The following is a 6000-nucleotide window of genomic DNA, read 5'->3' as shown; positions in this document are numbered from 1 at the left end:
AGTCGCTTTCGAGGAGCTTTGTGGGGCAGGTGTGTTCAGGTGGTTTTTGCTCTCCAAGCTCCACCGGTTCCAGCTCCAGTTCCATTTCGCATTTTGCATTTTGGATTTCGCATTTCCCAACTGTGTGTGCCTTAAACTGTTTTTTCATCAACAACAACAACAGAAACGTCGTCGTTTTTTCCGTCGGTTTTATTGGGTTTTTCTCGATACTTTTCCACTACCCACTCAGACTTTTTTGCGAGACGCGTGTGCAACAGGAAAAGCAGGACGAAAACAAAAAAAAAGACAGACACATCGGCTAGATTTTTGCTAGCCTAGCCACAAATTTGCAAACACCACCCCTCGGGATTCCTATGCAAATGCAGTTGTGTCGGTTGTCCACCCCGGAAAAACTTGTGTTCTTGAATTGCAAAAGTGATTTTTAATTGTTTTGACTTCTTGGCTTAAAGAGTGAGATAGAGTTGAGGGAAGCGAGAAAAAACAAAGCTGAGTATGTCAATGCCATTGGCCCAAGTGCGCGTGCATTGCTAAAGGATTTTCCCTCAGTCTTTGATTTCTCTGGACTACGGATATTAACAAAGTCTAGTTTAATGACGTCACTGCTGGAGATTATCATGCGATCGAAAGCGATTGCCAGGAAATTTAATCAGGGTGAGTAAGTAGTTCAGATGAAAGAATTCTTCAATTTACATTCGCGATGCTCCACATGAGTGGCAGTAGGTCTAACTCATGCATTCATTCAACACCAAGAGAATTATATGAAATGTTATATGCGTCAGATAATATAAGATTACTTATTTACTTGCGACTTGATTAAAATTGAAATGAATCTGAAACAAGACTAACACATGAGTAATTGTTTTTTCCCATTAATATTTCAACAGCTTCAAAAAAATTATCCCAAGGAGACCCATAAGGAACCATAAAATATACATCATTTCATAAAGTCATGCATAGTGTCGTATGAATATGAATAGGCTCAGTTCGGACATGTTCTTATTATTTTTGATAAAAGCGTCGAGTTATTTTTGATATTACTCCTTGAAGAATACAATTATCACATAATTTAATTATACCCGTTACTCGTAGAGTTTAAGGGTATACTAGATTCGTTTCACCAGTATTTAACAGGTTGAAGGACGCGTTTTCGACCATATAAAGTATATATGTACACATATTCTATATTAGGACCAATAGCCGAGTGGATCTGACTATGTATGTCCATCTGTCCGTCCGTCCGTCCGTCCGTATGAGAGATTCCTAAGAACTATACAAGCTAGAATGTTGAGATTGAGCCAGAACAATCCACCCAAAACTGCTACACGCACAGTTTTGAAAAGGTTTTCATTTTCGTACTACTTTATCAGTTTTGTAAATTTTTATCGATTTGTTAAATTAAACTTTTTGTCATGCCCAAAACATTAAACACTTTTTTATTTTTGTCAGAAAAATATATAAATTTCTCGTTCGCTTTTCCACTAACGGGTAACGGGTATCTGATAGTCGGGGATCTCAACTATGACGTTCTCTCTTGTTTTATGTTGCGATTGAGTAATCATTTGTAAGACTCAGAAATATCAGAATATTATCAACCCTTTGGGGAACATAAAAGGAGAAGTATGGAATGGATTTAAAGCAATCCCCAGAGAGTGGGAATTCCGTCACAGAATAAGACGTGGAATCAAAATTTTCTGAAATATTTTGACTTGCGGTTCCGTTCTTGCCCTCAAATAATCTGAGATTATATCCATGACAACAACATCAATGTACAGCTCGTGGCATTTATCCGCTTCCTCCTGAGCTATGGATAAGAAGATTTTTAGAAACGGGAAATATCGCAGACATGAATTAGTTCAAAGCCATGCTAATGTCTCGCTCGTTAACTATAATCTTTTGCCCTTGAAACCAAAAAAAAAATTACGCTGTTTTGGAGATCTACGCAGATTGTGAATACTTTCAAAAGTATTTAGTAGCTGATATAAATATTTAAAGAGAATCGGATCTCTCCTTGACCCTTCCTGGAAAACGTTTGATTAGCCAATTGTCGTTTAATGTCTGACGTATTTCCTAATGCAGTTTTTTATATCGCATATCGTTTCCGTTTTATTAATAGACTGATTCAAACAAAGTCGATTAAATTCCTGACGCGATACAAAGTTTCTGATTTGAGCTTATTTTTCTACATCTGTTATGTTTTAAAGTTTTTTTTTTCATCATAAATTATAAAATACTTAGATAAGGTTAAATGCTCGTTAAAGATATATGGTAAAATCTCATCCGAATTGCTGATGGATTTTTCGTTCGGATTACGATTGAAAACCTTGAAGGCAGTTTCCGAAAATGTAAATCGAAATTCTAACATTTTTGTGGAATTCTTACAATCTGTTGAACAGATGGACTTACCCCCACAAATGTCCCCAAAAAGCACCAAAACATGCGATAATCTACAATCGATAGCCAAAAGTTTCGGGCAATCGTGACCATCATCATAGCACTATCACCACCATCATCATCGGACCGCCTTCAATCCTCGATCGGCTACTCAGTGAGTTGTGCCGACTCAGGTGGATGGTAAAATCCTTATCGGCGCCGAGTATCAGCACTTTTACGACCTGTGAATCGATTGTATTAAGAGCTATTAAAATATTTTCTAAAACCTGCTATCATATCATTCAATTAGGCAAGAAACGGCTATATATAGGATCATAAAACATAACATTCGGTGTCGCCTGATAATGGAAGACTCAAACACCAATCACTTGTGCCGTGGTTCTTTTTCAACACATTAAGGTGTCATAAATACATCAAAATAAAAGTGTCGCCCACGGAGAATTTACAGCTTGCGGGCAGATAATGGGAGAAGACCCGAATTGGGCGTCTTAAATTCGGCTGTAACTTGGTCAGATCGCCGGTGCTAGATACAATTCGCAGTAGACAAGTTCTCTTTCGACCGAAAGTTTGTTTCGCTCGTGCAGAGATAAACGCCAGATAAGCGTTGGGATCAAGATTATGCGGCTAGTGGTGGAGTACTGGGTTATCAGTGGGACACGCTTTATGGTCGGTGCTATTGGATACTCTCATAAAGCAGTAATTTATGAAGTTCCCCCAGCGCTACTTGACTTTTGTTTTCATCTTTTCCATTGGGCGAGGTGCCATCGTCTTTCTGCCAAAAGTGGGTTAACCCATTTTCTGCTAAGTGCTTTACACTTTAACCTTTTATTGATAGGCAAAGAATACATTTGAATATTTAAGCGGAAAACTTTATATAAAATAATAATCCACTGGTTACTAAACAGTTATCAACGTATTTGTATTGGGTTATTGCATAATGCATATATTATCCATTTTGATAGCTGCTTTTATTATAGGTACACAATTTGAAACGGTACTATCCCGATGAATTTTTGAATTTAATGCATTTAATTGTAAATTAAACCAAGAAAATCGACTTCGAGCTACCGGTGAAATTTGGGTTAAGCACACATGGAAATCGCTCCACTAAAAAAAAAAAAAGAGAGAATCTATGTATGTTCGTATTTCCTGATGATATCATCTATCAGAGCGCACGTTTCACTACGGTTTTATTGTGCACTTGTGCGTTCTTAGCTCTCCTTCAACGCTTCTATATTTTTTTTTTTTTTGGATTGCGTTGCTTCATCGCAGAAGAACGGAAAATATCATCGGGAGTGGGGCATTAGGCGGGTTAAGGGGCGGGGGATATGGCGCATGCATCGCACCTGATATTTTTATGGATTTACAACACCCGAATTATTCTTCCAATTTCGACAATTTATTGCCGAATACACACTTTTGACATTTATTTGCTCGTTTCAATTCCCAACGATTCGATTCGATTCAACTCGACTCTATTCGGTTTCGGACTTCACAAAGTTCGACGTTTTACTGTCCGAAAGCAAAAGTGTTTCTTGTCGCCTCGATTGCACACAGACCAACCTTGTTGTCTAGATAGAAACAGTCGATGATAGGCCTGGACAGACCCTGCGTATACGTTATATGGCCGAAGACAAGGGGTTCCAAGCGAGGCGTAGTTTAGTATTTTGTGCCGGAAAGACGGTTGCTACATATATGGATAAAATGCTGTATAGCTGGATATATAATATATATTTAAAGGGTATCTAGTCTTTGGGATAATCCATCTCACTAAATAATATTATAGGAAATAAACATACACTTGGTCAAAACACTTTTCATTACTTGATAGCTCTATTTCTCAAGCAAAGATACTTTTCCTAGTGTCCAGTTTATCTGAACGACCCAGTCCCAGTATTGTCTTTTGTTTACGACATTACATCAAGGTTTTTGTTGCAGATAAATAACTCTGGACTATGCCACAAGATATTTATTTAGATGACGAATTAAATGGAAACCGAGTGGACAGTGCATGGGAATAATGATACCCCACACCAAGGGGTATGTGGGTATGGTATTTGAGCGGGCTTGGTTTTATCGGCGTAACTGTCAGTGTCTTGTCACTGGTCTATTGTTTATCAACGTGAACCGTCTCCTATAACGTTGTTTATGTTTTATGGAAGAAAAAAGCCTAGTGGTCAGTGAGGATAGTTCCGATATGCGGGAGGTACAGATACTACACTTTATAAATATAGTTTTCTAAAGAAAGCTAATACTTGGGGTAGGTGATACCCGTTAAATAAATTAAAATACGAAATATTTTGCAACTACCGTATAAGAACAGTAAGCTAATATGCACAATTCTAGAAGGGCTGCTTATTGAGAATATTAAGTATGGCACAACAGTCTAAGAAGCTATTATATTGTTGTCCCCTGATATTTCGCTTTCAAACAGTATTATTTATAGTACATTCCGTCAAAGTTCAATTAGGCTTAGATCATATTTATGCCATTATTGTAAACTAGTAATCAACTTTATAACGGCTCTGATAGACAGCTATAAAGATAGGGCCTATCGCGACGTTTTCCCACCATTCATTCATGTATCCAAGTTGGCTAACCACTAATCATATGAGTAACAGGTCCCTTCTCGCAGTGCATATTGTATTTCGCCGTTTTCCCTGCTCCATAAATTGCTTTCAAGTCATAGAATAGATAGTAAATAGTCTATAGATATCAGTCGCGGGGTGCATAGTACACATGCCTACAATGTGGGCCCCATCACAGATACTAACTACTAACTAAGAGAACTGAGAGTATATTATACTTTCGATCAAGTGCTCGGCGCGTTTGCTTGGGTACGATCCTCGAACACGAAGTGGCTTTTTTGATAAGGTTTTGCTGGCGCTGCTTTTTGGAGGTCTCTCCCGAATTCAGAATCACTTGTCGGTTTTCTTCTATTTTTAACGTTCTGTGAGCAGCTAGCAGCTCGCTCTTATTCCCCCGATTCTCACAAAAGTGCTTCGAATGCGCTTGCTTAGCGCCAACTTACGAGAAAGGCAATTAATTGTCGATCGGCCAGCTTCGGACTTAGTTTATGACAATCTCTGGTCCGCGGTGTGCGGTATTGCGTAGCGTCGGCAAAATGGAAAAAGATAGCCCTCGAGTTCGCTTGATAAATGAGAGGAAGCTGCACAGTCCCAAATAAATAGACTAACCAAAAAAAAAATATATAAAAATAGTGACGTTATTCTCACGCTAATTAAAAGTGTTGTGCAAAAAAAAAAATAAAAATAATTAAAAATTTGGCAAAATACATGAAAATCCCGAAGAAAGCCGCAAATAAAAAAGGGTTACATGTGAGTGACATTTTTCAATTAATTGTTCATCTTTTGAGGTCAGATCCCCAGTGTGTCTGATCACCGGTTGTACCTGAACCACCCTGCTGCAATCGAGATCCTGGCAGATGTGATTTTAGTGGAAAGTGTGCCAAGACAGGAAGCAGAGGGTATCTGCTCCTCTTCTACCATTTCCGTTGCACACTGCAAATTGCACTTGGGTAAACTCGATTCGAGGGCGCGTGCTGCAGGGATGGGTTCGAATCTTGATCCAGATTCCAGAGTTTGCAGC

At 38.5% G+C, this 6000-nt stretch overlaps 1 protein-coding gene across 2 annotated transcripts in view, besides 1 other annotated feature; it reads left to right on the top strand.

The window, feature by feature from the left end:
* Positions 1-6000, top strand: part of ham (hamlet) — a 30033-nt gene continuing 24033 nt past the window's right edge. Inside the window, exon 1 of one of the 2 annotated variants that reach the window (NM_001273614.1) lies at positions 1-655. The gene's annotated coding sequence lies outside the window, so the exon portion shown is untranslated. Of the gene's footprint in view, positions 656-5406; positions 5730-6000 lie in introns of those variants that run through there. The other variant, NM_001259152.1, reaches the window with a different exon arrangement.
* Positions 1102-1546: a mobile genetic element.

Source organism: Drosophila melanogaster, chromosome 2L (genome assembly GCF_000001215.4).
Source record: "Drosophila melanogaster chromosome 2L".
NCBI classification, from domain to species: domain Eukaryota; kingdom Metazoa; phylum Arthropoda; class Insecta; order Diptera; family Drosophilidae; genus Drosophila; species Drosophila melanogaster.
This window is presented reverse-complemented; position numbering and strand designations above follow the sequence as displayed.